This window comes from Schistocerca serialis, chromosome 5 (genome assembly GCF_023864345.2).
Source record: "Schistocerca serialis cubense isolate TAMUIC-IGC-003099 chromosome 5, iqSchSeri2.2, whole genome shotgun sequence".
NCBI lineage: Eukaryota > Metazoa > Arthropoda > Insecta > Orthoptera > Acrididae > Schistocerca > Schistocerca serialis.
The window spans coordinates 637,664-658,034 of NC_064642.1; the positions used below are offsets into that span (position 1 = coordinate 637,664).

Sequence of the window (20,371 nt, forward strand, 5' to 3'; positions counted from 1 at the left end):
GTGAAAAAACCAAAAGGACCACGATGATAGGTCGTGGAACCGTCCGTCTCCGGACGCAGGCGCGAACTACCCCCGTGAGGGGGATGGACTCCTTTTAGTCGCCTCTTACGACAGGCAGGAATACCGCGGGCCTATTCTTACCCCCGAACCCGCAGGGGGGATTCTCTGTGGGTGTTCTTTGTATTTGGAAAAAGGGACCGATGACCGTAGCAGTCTGGTCCCTTTAATCCCCAAAACCAACCAACCAACTACAGGCAGACGTTCCAGAACTACCTACAGATAGCGCTGGACGCCGCCTTCAAGGACGCCCTCCGTCCCCACACGCCACGACCGCCTCCGACGTCTCCGACGTCTCCGCTGCCGCCGCCGCCACCACCACCACGCCACGCCACGCCACGCCACGCCACGCCACGCCACAACTGTTCTGGACTGATCACCGAAGATAAGCAACGACGTTAGTACTCAGATGGGTGACAGCCTGGGAGCTTTGGCTGACTTCATTTTGTGCCTTTTTGTCGCTGCCCCTGCCAGCCCTCTTTTCATGCTTCCTTTCCGATGTCACAAAGATGTTTCCATAATGATTTAAAACTGTTGTAATGAACATAAGATACGATATTAAGGAACTCAGTTTGAAGAAGAGAGTGCCAAGGAAAGTTTCCAAAGTGTCTCTGTAAGTAACAAAACAGTCCGAAAAGACAGAAACGTTCTGAAATACGTCAGGGCTTATTGTTTTGTAGCGGTGTACAAGTGCAAATTTGTAAACAAAAATTTATTTTTCGCCGCTAGAAGAGCTGGATGATTTGGCGAAGCGCCTGTGTCTTCTGTCCTAGTTTCCGCACCTTTCCCTGGCACAGTGCTGCTCTACTAGCTGCGAAACGGCCACCCACGGCGTCTCGCAGATGTTTCTCGCGCTTGTGCTGTCATATCGACCGCGACCGTCGGGACAAGTCGGGACGGAAGGGGGGACAGGCGAGAATGCACCGCGCAAATTACGCAAGTATCTGGAAGCGCGGCGTGTGTCAGGCAGGTGAGAAAGCCTCCGCCGGTCCAGCAGGACACCACCACAGCCCGCGCAGCCCCCCTGCGCCAGGCCGCACGCCCGCCCCAAAGATGCGTCGCCCGCGAGTGTCGGAGGCCGCACGCACCAAACGAATGACAGGCGGTGCATCCAGCAGCTGTGTTGTGCGTCTCACCTTCGTTCGGCAGTCGCCTATGAGACGCCGAGCCGAGGGCGGCGCGCACCCCGCGACGCCTTCGAGGTGCAAGGACGTCCTTTGCGTCAGATGTGCCACCGAAAGCGGCGATTGCGTGTGTTGGCAGAGGAGGCGAACGCTTCTTCTGTCGTGCGGCTACAGTATAAAGACGCCAACGGCCATACCATGTTGAATACACCGGTTCTCGTCCGATCACCGAAGTTAAGCAACATCGGGCCCGGTTAGTACTTGGCTGGCTGCCCGCCTGTGAACACGTGTGCCGCTCGCTATTGTGCGTCGCAGGTAGCAGAGGATTTCCCGGCCGTCCCGCCGTCGCCGGCCGGCCACGAGACCGAGACCGCCACCGCGCCCGCCGCCCGCTGCCCGAGGTGGACAGCGTGCCGCCGCCGTCGCTGCTTTGGCGAGTATAAGTTCTTTATTATATTGACCGGTTATTTTTGGAAAACATGGCATCAACGACAAACAGGAGGGACACTATTCAGTGTACTTTTGATAAGAATGGTGAAAGACCGAACGCGTTTGAAATTCACAATTGGATCATTGACGATGTGAAAGTACCAGTAGAGGAAATCGAGGGACTACAACTGGACTTTATTTTGAACACACTGTTTGTAAAAATCGGAAACGCCGCGGAAATTGATAGAGTAGTAAATCTAAACAGGGGCATCTGGAAGTTCAAATATAGGGACGGAACCACAAGTGCCGTCACGATCCAGCATTCTGGTTACGGAATCAGGAATATAAAAATATACAATCTGCCTTTCGAAGTCCCTGACGAAGAAATTGTAAAAACCTGCAGACTATACGGAAACGTTTTCGGGATATCGAGAGACAAGTGGTCGAGTGCATACCGCATTCAGGTAGACTCGGGTGTGCGCACCGTAAAAATGGACCTAAGGAAACACATTCCGTCGTTCATCAACGTATGCGGGCACAGAGGATTCGTCTCGTACACAGGCCAACCTCAGACGTGTTCCATTTGTCATGCCACGGATCACATGAGGAACGACTGCCCACGGTTGGTTGGTTTAAGGATTAAAGGGACCAAACTGCAGAGGTCATCGGTCCCTTTTTCCAAAATACTAAAAATACCCACAGAGAATAAAAAATGTTCAACAGAATAGGAGACAGACGACACAGAACAAGAGAAACATAGACAAGGACCAGACAAAACGAAATAAAATCACATGGAGTGTGACGGTTGTTGGCCGACCATAGGAACAAAAAAATGGAAAAGCTAACCACCGAAAACACATTAAAAACTTAGTTTAAAACCGTAGGCCAAAGGCCAGAATCAACACAAAACAATAAAATAAAACAAACTCAGATTAAAGAATAAAAACTCCCTGCCCTAATAAAACGTAAAACTAAGGCAGCCATAGCAGGGTCATCAGATAAAACGGCAGGGAGCGTATCAGGCAGCGCAAATGTCTGCCTGACCACAGCTAAAAGGGGGCAGGCCAACAGAATGTGGGCCACTGTCAAAGCCGCCCCTCAGCGACATACAGGAGGGTCCTCCCGGCGCAGTAAATAACTGTGTTAGCCGGGAGCGGCCAATGCGGAGCCGACAAAGGACGACTGAGTCCCTGCGGTTGGCTCGCATGGATGACCGCCACACAGTCGTCGTCTCCTTAATGGCACGGAGTTTATTGGGTGTGATCCGATCGCGCCATTCAGCGTCCCAAAGCGCAAAAACTTTTCGGCGGAGGACTGCCCGCAAATCAGTCTCTGGGAGGCCAACATCCAGAGATGGTTTACACGTGGCCTCTTTCGCCAGGCGGTCAACATGTTCATTTCCCGGGATACCGACATGACCGGGAGTCCACACAAAGACCACAGAGCGGCCCCAACGCGCAAGAGTATGCAAGGACTAATGGATAGCCATCACCAGACGAGAACGAGGAAAACACTGGTCGAGAGCTCGTAAACCACTCAGGGAATCGCTACAGATCACGAAGGACTCACCTGAGCAGGAGCGGATATACTCTAGGGCTCGAAAGATGGCGACTAGCTCAGCAGTGTAAACGCTGCAGCCAGCCGCCAAGGACCGTTGTTCGGAATGGTCCCCTAGAGTTAGCGCATACCCGACACGACCAGCAACCATCGAACCGTCGGTGTAAACAATTCCAGAGCCCTGATACGTGGCCAGGATGGAATAAAAGCGGCGGTGGAAGGCCTCTGGAAGGACCGAGTCCTTCGAGCCCTGTGCCAAGTCGAGCCGAAGGCAAGGGCGAGGAACACACCACGGGGGTGTATGCAGAGGCGCCTGGAAAGGGGGTGGAACAGGGAAAAACCCAAGCCCACAGAGAAGCTCCTTGACGCGTACGGCGATTGGATAACCCGACCGGGGCTGACGGTCCGGCAGATGGACGACCGACTGCGGGAACAGGACACGGTAATTTGGATGCCCGGGCAAGCTAAAAACATGGGCAGCATAAGCAGCCAGTAATTGTTGGCGTCGCACCCGCAGTGGAGGGACACCTGCCTCAACAAGGATGCTGTCCACAGGGCTGGTGCGGAAGGCACCAGTGGCAAGTCGGATCCCGCTGTGTAGTATTGGGTCCAGCACCCGCAAGGCAGAGGGGGATGCTGAGCCATAAGCCAGGCTCCCATAATCCAGACGGGATTGGATTAACGCCTGGTAGAGCCGCAACAGGGTAAATCGGTCGGCACCCCAGCGGGTGTGGCTCAAGCATCTCAGAGCGTTTAGATGCCGCCAACACGCCTGTTTAAGCTGCCGGATATGAGGCAGCCAAGTCAACCGGGCATCGAAAACCACCCCCAAAAACCTGTGTGATTCCACCACTGAAAGAAGTTCGTCGGCAAGATAAAGCCGCGGCTCCGGGTGGACAGTGCGTCGCCGGCGGAAATGCATTACGCAGGTCTTGGCTGCCGAAAACTGGAACCCATGAGCTACAGCCCAAGACTGCGCATTGCGGATAGTACCCTGTAGCTGACGTTCAACAGCTGCAATGCCAGTAGAGCTGTGATAAAGGCAGAAGTCGTCAGCATACAGGGTAGCAGAGACAGAATTTCCCACGACCGCAGCGAGCCCGTTAATGGCTATTAAAAACAGGCAGACACTTGAAACAGAACCCTGTGGCACACCGTTCTCCTGGACGTGGGTGGAACTATATGAGGCTGCGACTTGCACGCGGAAGGTACGATACGACAGAAAATTTCTGATAAAGATCGGCAGAGGGCCCCGAAGACCCCATCCATGAAGCGTAGAAAGAATGTGACGACGCCATGTCGTATCGTACGCCTTCCGCATGTCGAAAAAGACAGCGACCAGGTGCTGACGGCGGGCAAAGGCAGTACGGATGGCCGACTCCAGGCTCACCAGATTGTCGGCGGCGGAGCGGCCTTTACGGAACCCACCCTGAGATGGAGCCAGAAGGCCCCGAGACTCCAGTACCCAAGTCAAGCGCCAGCTCACCATCCGTTCGAGAAGCTTGCAAAGAACGTTGGTGAGGCTAATGGGGCGGTAGCTGTCCACCTCCAAAGGGTTCTTGCCTGGCTTCAGAATGGGGATAACGATACTTGCCCGCCACTGCGACGGAAACTCACCCTCGCCCCAAATATAGTTGTAAAGGTCGAGGAGCCGTCGCTGGCAGTCCACTGAGAGGTGTTTCAGCATCTGGCAGTGGATGCTATCTGGTCCAGGAGCGGTATCAGGACAAGCGGGAAGGGCACTGCGGAATTCCCACTCACTGAATGGAACATTGTACGATTCTGGTTGGTTGGTGTGAAACGAAAGGCTCCAACGTTCCATCCGCTCTTTAATGGAGCGGAAGGCCTTAGGGTAATTCGCAGAAGCGGAACTCATAGCAAAATGCTCTGCTAAGTGGTTTGCAATGACGTCGGAGGCAGTAAAAACTGCTCCATTCAGTGAGAGCGCAGGGACGCTGACAGATGGCCGATAACCGGAGACGCGTCGAATCTTGGTCCAGACCTGCGATGGAGTGACATGGAGGCCAATGGTGGACTCGTACCCTCCCAGCACTCCTGCTTGCTTTGGCGGATAAGGCGGTGGTCCCGCGCACGCAGCCGTTTGAAGGTGATCAGGTGTTCAATGCAGGGATGTCGCTTGGGACGCTATAGCGCCCGCCGGCGATCTGTAATCGCTGCAGCGATCTCAGGCGACCACCAAGGCACAGTCCGCCGCCGAGGGGACCCAGAGGCGCGGGGAATGGCAGATTCGGCGGCAGTAACGATGCCGGTGGCGACCGATTGAACCACCGCATCAATGTCGTCATTAGAGAGAGGCTCAAGAGCGGCAGTGGAGGAGAACAAGTCCCAGTCAGCCTTATTCATAACCCATCTGCTAGGGCGCCCAGAAGAGTGACGCTGTGGTAGTGACAGAAAGATCGGAAAGTGGTCACTACCACACAGGTCGTCATGCACACTCCATTGGAAAGACGGTAAGAGGCTAGGGCTACAGATTGAAAGGTCAATGGCAGAGTATGTGCCATGCGCCACACTGAATTGTGTGAAGGCACAATCATTTAAAATCGAGAGATCGAGCTGCGACAATAAATGCTCAACGATGGCGCCTCAACCTGTTGCCACTGACCCACCCCACAGAGTGTTATGGGCGTTGAAGTCGCCCAATAGCAAGAAAGGTGGCGGCAATTGGGCTATCAGCGCAGCCAGGACATGCTGCGAGACATCACCATCCGGTGGAAGGTAAAGACTGCAGACGGTAACAGCCTGTGGCGTCCACACACGAACAGCGACAGCCTCTAAAGGCGTCTGGAGAGGGACAGACTCGCTGTGCAGAGTGTGAAGGACATATATGCAGACGCCACCTGACACCTTTTCATATGCTGCCCGGTTCTTACAATAAACCCGATAGCCACGGAGGGCAGGGGTTCGCATTGCTGGAAACTAAGTTTCCTGAAGAGCAATGCAGAAGAAAGGGCAAAGGCTGACAAGTTGTTGGAGCTCAGCTAGATGGTGGAAAAAACCGCCGCAGTTCCACTGGAGGATGATATTGTCCATGGCTGAGAAAGGCGTGAAAGGACTGGGAAGGCAATTTACGCCGCTTGTTCACTCACTGCCACCGATTCAGTACCCGTACGAGAGGCATCCATGGCGTCTGAGGGACCAGCGAGATCAAGGTCCTCAGCGGACGCCAGAATCTCGACTTCATCCTCAGACGCAGACGCAGAGTGCGAAAGGTGCGGTGGGGTTGGTGCTACCGCAAGTTCTTTGACCTTAGAGGTCTTTCTCTTGGACTTCTCTCGCTGAACCTTGGGTTTCACCGGCTGGGAAGGCTTCACCGATTCAGTCTACGGGACAGAGGAGGATCATGAAGCCCTACGCCCGGCCGCTGATGAGGACTTATGCCACTGGCGGCCGTCATCCTTCCCGCTGGTGGCACCATGGGAAGGGAGGGACCCAAGGGAACTCTTACGGGCGAGAGTAGCCGAAGAAGGTAGACGCTTCTCCGGCTGAGAAGCGGGGACGGACGTCCCTGACGGGTGGGAGGAGGTTGCTCCCGAGGTATTTCTTTTTTGGTAGGGTTTAAGGGCGCTCAACTGCTGAGGTCATTAGCGCCCAGTCACTGGTGTTAGAGCACATGGAATCTGCTAAAAGTCAAGGGGATGGGGGGACACCAGAAGGACCTGACAAAGATGCAGATAAAATAAGTAAAAATGTTAAATGTCTTTGGACAAGCTAGCTAACGTTATAAAACGCAGAATACGAGCAGCTGCTCGAGCGTCATCAGCTAAAACATCCGGTAAAGTAGATGGCAGGGACAGGACAACACGAAATTGACTAAAACGGGGACACGACAATAAAGTATGGCGCACCGTTAATGCCTGACCACAAGGGCACTGCGGGGCTGGGTCACCGGAGAGCAGGTAGCGGTGGCTAAACCGCCAATGCCCAATCCGCAACCTGGTCAGAAGGACCCCCTCGCGCCGAGATGGTCGGGAGGATGTTGTCCAAGCAGTTGGGAGCAGTTTTACTGCCCGGAGCTTGTTTCCTTCGAGGGATGACCAAGCATCCCACCACAACGACACAAGCCTCTTACACACATCCCCACGAACGTCAGATGACGGGACACAATGGGAGGCTGCCCGAGGCAGGAGGACTGCAGCCTTGGCTGCAGCATCCGCAGCCTCATTCCCAGGCACTCCTACATGTCCGGGAACCCACAGAAAGCTGACAGAACCACCATTATCAGCAAAAGAATGGAGGGACTGCTGTATCCGTTGAATCAAGGAATGGACCGGATAGGGAGCTCCAAGGCTCTGAAGAGCACCGAGTGAGTCAGAGCAGAGTACATACGATGAATGGCGGTGGCGGCGAGCATACTGAACGGCCTGATGGAGAGCAAAACGCTCGGCCGTAAAGCTGGAACATTGGTCGAGGAGCCGGTATTTAAAGGTGGCGGCCCCGACGACAAAGGCACAGCCGACACCATCGTCAGTTTTGGAGCCATCGGTGTAAATAAAGGTGTGACCGGCAAGTCGAGCACGAAGTTCGACAAACCGTGAGCAATACACTGCAGCCGGAGTACCCTCCTTCGGGAGTGAGCTGAGGTCGAGATACATTTGAACCGGAGCATGGAGCCAAGGTGGTGTCGGGCTCTCACCCTCTCTGAAGGTGGTAGGGAGGGCAAAATCCAATTGTCGAAGCAGGCGACAGAAGCGGACTCTGGGGGGCAGCAGGGCAGACACATACAACCCGTACTGACGGTCGAGAGAATCGGCGAAGAAGGACTTGTAAGAGGGGTGGTCGGGCATAGACAACAGCTGGCAGGCATACCGACACAGCAGTACGTCGCGCCGGTAGGTCAATGGTAACTCGGCAGCTTCAGCATAAAGACTTGACAGGACTAGTGTAGAACGCTCCGGTCGCAAGACGTATCCCCCGATGGTGGATGGAGTTGAGCCGGCGTAAGAGGGATGGCCAAGCGGACGAGTAGACGAAGCTCCCATAATCCAGCTTCGATCGGACTATGGACCAATACAAGCGAAGCAGGACAGTGCGATCCGCTCCCCAAGATGAACCGCTAAGAACTCTGAGGACATTAAGGGAATGTGTACAACGGGCCGCCAAATAAGAGACATGTGGAGACCAACACAGTTTCCGGTCCAACGTGAGCCCTAGAAACTTAGTTGTGTCCCCGAATGGGAGAACAACGGGACCGAGATGTAAGGATGGCGGAAGGAACGCTTTATATCGCCAAAAGTTGATACAAACCGTCTTCTCTTCAGAGAACCGGAAGCCATTTGCCACGCTCCATGAGTAGAGGCTGTCTAGACAACGCTGAAGGCAGTGCTCCAGGAGGCATGTTCTCTGGGCACTGCAGTAGATCGCGAAGTCATCGACAAAGAGAGAGCCTGAGACATTAGGTGGAATGCAATCCATAATTGGATTGATCGCGATGGCAAAAAGGGCTACGCTCAAGACGGAGCCCTGAGGCACTCCGTTCTCCTGGAGGAAGACGTCGGACAATACGGAACCCACACGTACCCTAAACTTTCGATCCGTTAAAAAGGAATCAATAAAAAGGGGCTGACGACCGCGTAGGCCCCACTTGTGCATAGTGCGGAGGATACCTCCTCTCCAACAGGTATCATAAGCCTTCTCCAAGTCGAAGAACACGGCTACCGTTTGGCGCCTTCGCAAAAAGTTGTTCATGATGAATGTCGACAAGGTCACAAGGTGGTCAACAGCGGAGCGGCGGCGACGAAAGCCGCATTGGACATTAGTAAGTAGTCGTCGAGATTCAAGAATCCAAACTAACCGAGCATTAACCATGCGCTCCATCACCTTACAGACACAGCTTGTAAGAGAAATGGGGCGGTAACTAGAAGGAAGGTGTCTATCCTTCCCGGGTTTGGGTATAGGAACAACAACGGCGTCACGCCAACGCATGGGGACTTGACCTTCGGTCCAGACGCGATTGTAGGTACGAAGAAGGAAGCTTTTGCCCGCCGGAGAAAGGTGTGCCAGCATCTGAACGTGAATGGCATCTGGCCCCGGAGCAGAGGACCGGGATAGTGCAAGCGCACGTTCGAGTTCCCGCATAGTAAAGTGGACATTGTAAGTTTCCAGATTCGGCGAGTGGAAGGAAGGTCGCCGAGCCTCTTCTGCCTCTTTCCTGGGAACGAAGGCAGGATGGTAATGGGCGGAGCTTGAAACCTCCGCGAAAAAGCGGCCAAAGGCGTTGGAGACAGCCACAGGATCAACAAGGACCTCATTACCTGAGGTCAGGCCAGGTACCGAGGAGTGGGCCTTAATGCCCGACAGCCGGCGCAGGCTACCCCAAACGACGGAAGAGGGAGTAAAACTGGTAAAGGAGCTCGTGAAAGAGGCCCAACAAGCTTTTTTGCTGTCTTTGATGACTCTACGGCATTGCGCTCGGAGTCGTTTGTATTCAATACAATTCGCCAACGTAGGATGGCGGCGAAAGGTGCGTAAAGCACGTCGTCGAGCACGGATAGCGTCCCTACAAGCCTCGTTCCACCAGGGGACGGAAACGCGACGTGAAGAAGAAGTAGTACGAGGAATGGAACGTTCGGCAGCATTGATGATAACAGCCGTGAGGTATTCGACCTGACTGTCACAACTGGGAAAATCGTGGTCCGGAAAGGTCGCCAGGGAGGAGTAAAGTCCCCAGTCAGCTTTCGGTATGTTCCAGCTTGAAGGACGTGGGGATGGGGTGTGGTGCAGGAGACGAGCGACACAGGGGAAGTGATCGCTCGAATAGGTGTCAGAAAGGACATACCACTCGAACCGACGGGCAAGAGTGGTAGAACAGATCGAGAGGTCCAAGTGGGAGTAGGTATGAGTAGAGTCCGAGAGGAAAGTCGGGGCGCCGGTATTGAGGCAGACAAGATTGAGATGGTTGAAGACATCTGCCAAGAGTGAGCCTCTTGACAGGATTCAGGAGAGCCCCAAAGGGGATGATGGGCATTGAAGTCGCCAAACAATAAGAATGGCGGGGGAAGCTGAACGATGAGGTGCATCATGTCAGCCCGACTAACAGCAGATGACGGTGGAGTGTAGATGGTGCAAACTGAAAAAGTAAAAGCAGAAAGAGTAATGCGGACAGCTATTGCTTGGAGTGGGATGGTCAATGGGATGGGATGGTAATAGACATCGTCCCGAACGAGCAACATGACCCCACCATGAGCTGGGATACCGTCCACAGGGGTGAGGTCATACCGCTCCTAGGTATAGTGGGTAAAGGCAATACAGTCAGTCGGGCGCAACTTGATTTCCTGGAGACCAAGGACGAGCGGACAGTGCAGGCGGAGGAGCAGTTGTAATTCCTCCCAATTAGATCGAATACCTCTTATGTTCCAATGAAACAACGCCATTGCTAGTCAAAAAGTTGGGGGAACGAGACGGAGAAGAGCTGGTCACCTCGATGGCCGCGGAGGGCCAGGTTGCGAGGGAACAACGCTACAACCGATGGGAGGCGGATCCGGTTCCATCGACTCGTCGCCAGCTGCGGCTGCTGTCCCTGGTTGTGTAGGAGGGGCCGCATCATTTGCCGACGAAAGGCCGGTGGAGCGCCTGGCAGCAGAGCGTCCCGGCGAAACTGAGGACGGCCGGGAACAGCGACTCACGAATGGAGCGTGAGACGAAACGCGCCGGGGTGGAGAGGGGGATAGAGACTTCTTCTTGGAGGCCTTCTTGGAAGGCCGAGGAGGCACAGGGATGGTGGGCTGGACCCGAAGAAGGTCCTCACGCGTGGGGTCCGTTTTGGAACGCCGGACCTCGGAAGCTGGGGTCCGGAACGTTTCCCCGATGGACGCCTGAGAAGAGGATCGCTTCTCAGGTGGCGTGGGGGGAGGAGGAGGAGGAGGAGGAGGAGGAGGAGGAGGAAGGGTGGCCCCTGGGGCAGAGGGGGTGGGGGCCACGGGGGAGGAGGATTTGGAAGGGAGGGATTTGGGAGGCGGAGGCAGAGCCCCCTGATGGGCGGAGGAGGCGGAGGGGGGACAGGATAGGGGTGAGGATACCGCGGAAGGAGAGGACACAACTGAGGCAAACGAAGTGATCAATGGCACGGAATGGAGGTGGTCGTACTTCTTCCGGGCCGCAGAATAAGAGAGCCGATCCAAAGTTTTGATTTCTTGTATCTTCTTCTCCTTCTGATATGCGGGGCAGTCTGAGGATCTAGGCGAGTGGACGCCAGGACAATTAATGCACCGAGGTGGTGGGGTGCAAATATGTTCCTCACGAAGAGGACGTCCACAATCGCCACAAAGGGGCTCAGCCTCACACCGGGACGACATGTGCCCAAAGCGCAAACACTGAAAACAGCGCATAGGAGGCGGGACGTAAGGTCGCACGTTGCACCGGTAGCACATCACCTTTACCTTCTCTGGGAGAACGTCCCCCTCGAAGGCGAGGATAAAGGCCGCGGTGTCGATGCGACAGTCTTTGGGGGCCGCACTGGACTCACCGGACGAAATGCACGCCTCGGCGCTCCAGGTTGGCCCTGAGCTCCTCATCAGATTGTAGCAGGAGGTCATGATGAAAAATAACCCCCTGCGTCCTATTGAGTGCCAGATGTGGGACAATGGACACTGGGATGTCCCCTAGGCGGTCGCACGCCTGGAGCGCCGCCGACTGTGTGGCGGAGGTGGTCTTGATAAGAACGGACCCTGTACGCATCTTGCTGAGAGCATCGATGTCCCCGAAGATGTCCTCAATGTGGTGAACAAAGAACATGGGCTTGGAGGTGGCGAATGTCCCCCCATCGATTCGAGAACAGACCAAATAGCGGGGGAAGTACTTCGCCCCAAGCCGGCGGGCCTGTCCCTCCTCCCATGGAGTGGCCAAGGGGGAAAGGGCAGGAGAACCAGGACTAGAAACGGTACCTTTTCTTTTGAAAGACTCGGCCGCAGAGCGACCCGATATGTGTTGACGTTTCATCTGCGAAACGTCCGCCCCGATACCACCCACTCCGACCAGGGGCTCTCCCCACGGGCGCCACCCAGCCGCAGCAAGGGCCACCTGGCAGGATGACCATTGCCGGGAGTCCTGATGCCCAAGGAGACGGGCATCTACTCCTTGGCCGACGTGGGGAGGTTGCAGCTCAGGTATCGGCAGTACGATCCCTGTGTTGTCAGGGGGCTACAACCTAGAAGGTACATGGCGACCCCACCACAACGGGCTGGCTACCGTGCTGGATTTCTGGTGCCATGGAAAGTCCATCATGATCGCTGGGGCAGATGGAGATGCACTATGGGCGTAACTTGGACAACCCATCAGGCGTTTAGGCCCAATTTGAGGAATAGTGGGTATGGTTACAACGCCGGTGCAATGCTGAGTGCCAAGGTCTTAGTGCACTTAGGACCAGTGGTACACCACGTAAGGTGTCCTTCCCCAAAAGGCTCGTACTTCAGTAGAATTTTGAAAAATGGAGGTCAAACCCCAAGGGGGACCACCACGTAAGGCCGAAACATTGGAGACTCCTTTTAGTCGCCTCTTACGACAGGCAGGAATACCGCGGGCCTATTCTTACCCCCAAACCCGCAGGGGGCGACTGCCCACGAAAACGGCCGGTACAGCTTCCTAGAGAGAATACGTACGCAGGCGCGATGATGAATCTCAACGCAGATTTTCCGTCGCTGAGAATAGCGGACGCTGCCCCGCAGCCACAGGGAGAGGACAGTAACGGCAACGAGGCTGCCGCCGCGGGCCCCGTCGCCGCTACAGCCGAGCAGGACACAATGGGAGGAGGAGGAGGAGGAGGAGGAGGAGGAGGCCACAGAACCCGCGCCCCAGCCCGCTGCCCCGGCTACCCCCGGCCCCGAGCCGGCCGCCGGGCCAGCACCCGGAAGCGCCGACAAAAGGAAGATTAGCGACGGCAGCTCGGACGAGGCCGAACAGCAAGTACAGCCCAAGACGGCGCGTACACAGAAAACGCTGGCGAAGCAAGCGAGAAAGGAAAAAGAACCAGAACGAGAAATAGAAATGATGGAAACTGAAAAAGCAGAAAATGAAAGTGGTACTCCAGCCACACACGAACAGGCACGCGAGCAGAAGATAAGAGAAAACGTGAACCAACTTAAAAAGATACTGAAATTAAACCAAGAAGATGACGTCGCCGCAACCACCTCCAAGAAGAGGAGCGGAGAAAAAGCCAAGGGGAAACAACGGAACACAGAAGAAGACACAGAAACGACAAACAAAACGGCAAACAAAACAGGAACCAAAAAGGAAAGGAAAAGGCAAAATTCCAGTTCCTCACAGGAGAGGAGGCAAAGCGGGCCAGACCGGCCACAGCTGCAGCACACGGACTCTGACGACAGCTCTGACGGACAATAGAAATGGCTAGGCTGGCAAAACACTCATACCAGATAATCACTTGCAACGTAAATAAAATGACTACAGCAGTAAAGATAGACGCCCTCGCACAGTTCTTAAGACACAGAGCCGCAGACGTAGCGCTTTTGCAAGAAGTGGCATCGACGGCGATAGAACGGATACCGGGGTTCGACATCTACACAAACATAGACCCAGAATCGAGGTGCGGCGCCGCCATAATGGTCAGACATGGAATAGAAACTGACGAACCCAAGATGTTATCAAACGGCCGAGGAATTGCGATCAAAATAGAGGGCACGTTAGTTGTGAACGTATACGCACCGTCAGGCACAAACAAAAAGAGAGCCAGGAGCAACTTCTTTAATGAAGAAATATGTGAACTTATCCTACACAACAATATCATAATCGGTGGTGACTTCAATTGTGTGACCGCACAAGAGGATCAGATCCAAGTGGCAAATGTGTGCGCAGAATAACAAGAACTCATTAAACGTTTAAAACTGGAGGATTCGTGGAGAGTGAAAAATCCCGCGCTCACAGAGTTCACATACTTCTACAGAAACGGAAGAAGCAGACTAGATAGAGTTTACGTAAGCAGAGACTTGGCAGACAAAATATCGCGAGTGGAGGTCTGTCCAGTCATGTTTTCCGACCACTCCTGCTACGAGTGCAGCATCCATTTGGAAACAGAGAAGACGGCAGCGGGAAGAAGCTCCTGGAAGCTTAACACCGACCACCTGCAAGACGTCGCTCTGAGAAAGGAGATAGCAGCCACGTGGCAGGAATGCTTGGCGAAGAGAGAAGAGCACAGCACCACAATAGACTGGTGGATTACGCGCACGAAACCAGCGCTGAGAAGACTGCTAATTCGGTTCTGCGCCGAAAAAGCGTTCTGGAGAAGGAACACTGCCGACTTTTATCAACAGTGCCTGAAAGATGCCCTAAATGCGCCGTTAGACGACCAATCTTTCTTGCCTAGGGTGAGGAGGATCAAAGCAAAAATGCTAATGATCAAAAAACAGCAACTGAGGGGAGTAATCACAAGAAGTAAAACGTACGGCGAAGTGGAGGACGAGCCCGCTACCCTGCACCACATCAACAGGGAGAGGGAAAGGGCGGCGAGCAAGACCATTAAAGAACTGTGCGACGGCGAAGGGCGATCACTCAAAACAAAACCAGAAGTTAAAAGACACATAGAGACGTACTTCGAACAACTCTTCCAAAAAGAAGAAATAAAACAACGAGCAGTAACAAAAATCCTGCAAAACACAACACGGATGCTAACGGAGGCAGACAGAACAAAACTGACGGAGACCTTCGACGAAGATGAAGTCAGAGCAGTCCTCAAGAGCAGTGCCAAAGGAAGATCACCGGGCACAGACGGCATCCCGACCGAGTTTTACATCGAGTACTGGGACATAATCGGAGGGAAAGTGACGGAGATGGTAAATGAGATCTTAGGCGGAGCAGAGACACCAGCCAAGCTCACGGATGGGACCATCATACTCATACCGAAACAGAAAAAAGCCCGAAGAATAGAAGACTACCGTCCCGTCACGCTCCTGAATGCCGATTATAAATTAATAGCCAAATGCCTCGCAAGCAACTTGAAGACTGCAATGACCAAAGCAATAAGCCCGTGGCAGACATGCGCAGTGCCGGGTAGAAGTATATTTAACGCTACCTCCACCTATAGAGACGTGATAGCACATGCAGCTACCAACAGGAATACAGCAGCAATAATATCCGTAGACTTCAACAAGGCTTTCGATAGGATCGACCACAGCTACTTAATGAAGACGTTAATAAGACTAGGATTCGGACCAAAATTCAACAGCATCGTCGAAAAACTACTAAAGAATGGCAAATCCAGAATAGCCATAAACGGCTGGACAACAAAATACATAGAGCTTAACAGGTCAGTGAGGCAAGGCTGCCCCCTATCAATGGCCCTTTTTGCAGTAGCACTAGACCCGCTATTGAAGAAGATCGCAAATAGCATAGCAGGCTACACGGTGGAAGACAAAACAGTGGCTTGCGTAGCCTACGCAGATGACATGGGAATCTTCATCCAACAACGTCAAGAAATAAAAACGGTGGAAGAAATACTGCACACCTTTGAAGAAGCGTCAGGTGCAAAAATAAACAAAAAGAAAACAGTGCTACTGCCAATTGGGAATAAGCAGATAAATGCAGCGAGTCAGTGGTATGAAGTAGTCGAGAACCACAAAGTACTCGGCATCTTCATGCAGCCTTGCCCACAAAAAAATGGCAACATACAACTGGAGGAACGCACTACATGTAATACGAGGCCTCACGAGAGTGCATTCAAACAGGCAACTAACCCTGCATCAAAGAATAGACCTCATAAACACAACGATCCTATCGAAAGCCTACTACCTGGCACAGATCCTGACCTTACCCAAAGAAATAGCTAGGGCAATCACGGGAGCCGTATACTACCTCCTGTGGCGAAGAGAAATCTTCAAGGTGGCGCAGGAAACATGCTCGCTACCGATAGAGGAAGGAGGACTCGGTCTTGTGGAAGTAAGAACGAAATGTGCGGCGCTTCTACTAAAAAGGACGCTGGAAATCAAGGAGAAGAACCCAGAAAGCATCACAGCAGCACTGATAAGAAGAATGAAACCTGCATCTGAAGAACCGCCAATAAACACGAGCCACATCCCGTATAAGATTTGCCACGTAAGACAATACTACATAGACAAGAGCTATGCATTGACAACCGTGGCAAATCCCAGTCACCGGACAGCGAGGCAAATGTACAGGGCGCTGAGGGGAAGGCCTGCCAGAAACAAAATAGAAAACAAGTTCCCCAATCACAACTGGCCACAGATATGGAAAAACATCACGGAAACCACGCTACCAAAGCACGTGAAGGCGAGCTGGTACCGAATAGTAAGCAAGACGGTAGCAACAAACGAAAAATTAGCCCGGATCAAACAGAGATTCAGATAAATGTGAAGCCTGCAACTGTGTCGACACATTAGAGCACCGCTTCACATGTAAAAACGGGGTCAGAATATGGGAAACGTGCCAGAGAATGGTGGCAAAAATACACTCCTGGAAATGGAAAAAAGAACACATTGACACCGGTGTGTCAGACCCACCATACTTGCTCCTGACACTGCGAGAGGGCTGTACAAGCAATGATCACACGCACGGCACAGCGGACACACCAGGAACCGCGGTGTTGGCCGTCGAATGGCGCTAGCTGCGCAGCATTTGTGCACCGCCGCCGTCAGTGTCAGCCAGTTTGCCGTGGCATACGGAGCTCCATCGCAGTCTTTAACACTGGTAGCATGCCGCGACAGCGTGGACGTGAACCGTATGTGCAGTTGACGGACTTTGAGCGAGGGCGTATAGTGGGCATGCGGGAGGCCGGGTGGACGTACCGCCAAATTGCTCAACACGTGGGGCGTGAGGTCTCCACAGTACATCGATGTTGTCGCCAGTGGTCGGCGGAAGGTGCACGTGCCCGTCGACCTGGGACCGGACCGCAGCGACGCACGCCAAGACGTAGGATCCTATGCAGTGCCGTAGGGGACCGCACCGCCACTTCCCAGCAAATTAGGGACACTGTTGTTCCTGGGGTATCGGCAAGGACCATTCGCAACCGTCTCCATGAAGCTGGGCTACGGTCCCGCACACCGTTAGGCCGTCTTCCGCTCACGCCCCAACATCGTGCAGCCCGCCTCCAGTGGTGTCGCGACAGGCGTGAATGGAGGGACGAATGGAGACGTGTCGTTTTCAGCGATGAGAGTCGCTTCTGCCTTGGTGCCAATGATGGTCGTATGCGTGTTTGGCGCCGTGCAGGTGAGCGCCACAATCAGGACTGCATACGACCGAGGCACACAGGGCCAACACCCGGCATCATGGTGTGGGGAGCGATCTCCTACACTGGCCGTACACCACTGGTGATCGTCGAGGGGACGCTGAATAGTGCACGATACATCCAAACCGTCATCGAACCCATCGTTCTACCATTCCTAGACCGGCAAGGGAACTTGCTGTTCCAACAAGACAATGCACGTCCGCATGTATCCTGTGCCACCCAACGTGCTCTAGAAGGTGTAAGTCAACTACCCTGGCCAGCAAGATCTCCGGATCTGTCCCCCATTGAGCATGTTTGGGACTGGATGAAGCGTCGTCTCACGCGGTCTGCACGTCCAGCACGAACGCTAGTCCAACTGAAGCGCCAGGTGGAAATGGCATGGCAAGCCGTTCCACAGGACTACATCCAGCATCTCTACGATCGTCTCCATGGGAGAATAGCAGCCTGCATTGCTGCGAAAGGTGGATATACACTGTACTAGTGCCGACATTGTGCATGCTCTGTTGCCTGTGTCTATGTGCCTGTGGTTCTGTGAGTGTGATCATCTGATGTATCTGACCCCAGAAATGTGTCAAAGTTTCCCCTTCCTGGGACAATGAATTCACGGTGTTCTTATTTCAATTTCCAGGAGTGTAAATAGAACGGACCAGCGAGCTATAACACCTACAGTTATCACTGCGCCCGACATCAAACCATTTCCCAGGCCGAAAAGGCTGGCAACCCTGTGGATCCTCGGCATGACAGGCCACGCCATCGTGACGAAGCGGCAGACGGACCACGTCGACTTCCTGATGGACCTCTGGGAGGAACATAAGGAAGCGCAGCAGCACAGGCGGTACGACGAGAACTTCCAGAACTTCCTCCGGATACCCCTGCAGGCAGCCATCGACGACGTCTTCCCGGCGGCACGCGACCACCAGCGAGCCTCCCCACAGCACCGCAGCAACCTCCACAGTGCAGTGCAGTGATAAAAGTGAAATAGTACAAATCCAAAAAGAAAGTGAAAGTAGAAGTGCGCCAACGTGTTTTAAGAAATGCAGCAAAAAGAAAAAGAAAGTGTTTTTATCTGTGTGAACACCCTAGGGTGTAGTGTTTCAGTGCTACAACCTCCCAATCACCACCGGATAACAGGTACATATTAAAGTGTTCTTTCCCTTCCTAGGTGCCACAAAGTCATAAGAGGTACTAATAAACTTTGCACTAATCTCTGCTTTCACCTTCGTCCTTCAACTGTCAGATCTGTCTTTCCATGTAAATAATATGTGATGCATGCTTAAACGCCGAACTAAAACCGGACCTCCTTTGTTTCTACCATCCTTTCATGCCTTAAATGCAATATGTAATTTAAATGTATATAACTTAATGTAATCAGTATCTAAATAACTACGCTCATTTTTTGTTTTGTTTGTTTGTATGGACATTGCAAGTGAATAACTCTGTGACATCAGAGAAAGGCCAGTCGTGTCAGTATTTGCCACAACAAACTTGGACATAAACATATAGCAATGAAAATGGACTACTCTCAGTAACGAATATAGGAAAAACTTATCGAAGTGCTTAAAAACGAAAATAATGAAAGGAAAATTAGAAAATGGACAGCATGTCTTACAAAATAAATAAGGGTAATAAATACCACAAAAAGATGAACAAAATTAATATGAAAACGTGTAATTCACAACCATAGAGATGATTTATTTGTTGTTTCTTTTTTCTGAAATAAATATTTTGGTTACAAAAGAAGTGCTGTTGGCTCTCATTTTTTCCTTTTTACGTCGCTACACCTGCCACTCTTCTTTTCATACTGACGTTCAGGTGTGACAAAGGTGGTTCCACAGGCATTTTAAACAACTGTATTAAACGTAAGATACGAAATTACAGTAATGAACTCAGTTTGTGCTAGAACGCCTCGAAAATCACAACACACTACGAATCGACGGATGTGTTCTGAAATACGTCAGGGCCTACTGTTTTGTAGCTGTGCTAAATTCCACAAAGTAAATAAACAAACAAAAAAATCTGCCGTTCTCGTCCGATCATCGAAGTCAAGCAACAACGTTAGTACTCAGATGGGTGAGCACCTGGGAACTCTGGCTGTCTTCATTTTTCGCTTTTTAGTCGCTACCGCTGCCAGCCCTCTTTTCATGCTGCCTTTGAGATGTGACAAAGATGTTTCCACTATGATTTAAAACTGTTGTAATAAGCATAAGGTACGATATTAAGAAACTCAGTTTGAAGAAGACTGTGCCAAGTCAGATTTCCAAAGTGTCTCTGGAAATAACAAAACAGTATGAAACGGCGAAAATGTTCCGGAATACGACAGGGCTTATTGTTTTGGATGCTTTGTCGAACCTCCTGTGTCTTCTGTCCTAGTTTCCGCACCTTTCCATGGCACGCCACAGCGCTGCTCCAGTAGCTCCGAACGGCCGCCCACGGCGTCTCGGACACGCCGGTCAGGCCCGCGCCCGTCTCGCAGATGTTTCTCGTCCTTGTGCCGTCATATGGACCGCGACCCGAGCGGCGTCAGGCGAGAATGCACCGCGCAAATTACACAAGTGTCTGGAAGCGCGGCGTGTCAGGCAGGTGAGAAAGCTTCCGTCGGTCCAGCACGACACTGCCACACCCCGCGCAGCCCCCCCCCCCCCCCCCGGCACGGCCGCTCGGAAGCCCCACAAGATGCGCCGCCCGCGAGTGTCGGAGGCCGCACGCACCAAACGAATGATAGGCGGTGCAACGGGTCCAGCACCGACGCCGCCACGCCGCACAGCGAGATGCGTGAGCTTGCCGTCAAAAAGCAAGTGACGAAAGTGGCCCGCATTCTGAAGGAATCAGAAGACGAGCCCAAAGAAAACAACGTGGACGTCCCGGCCGCGGGGAAATCCAAAAGGCGCCGTAGCAAGCGGCGTTGTCTCAGCCGTGAAAAAGACAAGATGGACGTATCGGAAGCAGAGGAGTCAGAGGAGTCAGATACGTCAACCGCAACCATAAAGGCTACAATCCC

The 20,371-nt window shown here is 53.0% G+C and overlaps 1 pseudogene; it reads left to right on the forward strand.

Annotated features, from left to right (window-relative positions):
* The first annotated feature begins 1,364 nt into the window (after positions 1 to 1,364).
* On the forward strand, positions 1,365 to 1,482 carry LOC126482512 (5S ribosomal RNA; annotated as a pseudogene).
* The last annotated feature ends 18,889 nt before the right edge of the window (positions 1,483 to 20,371 follow it).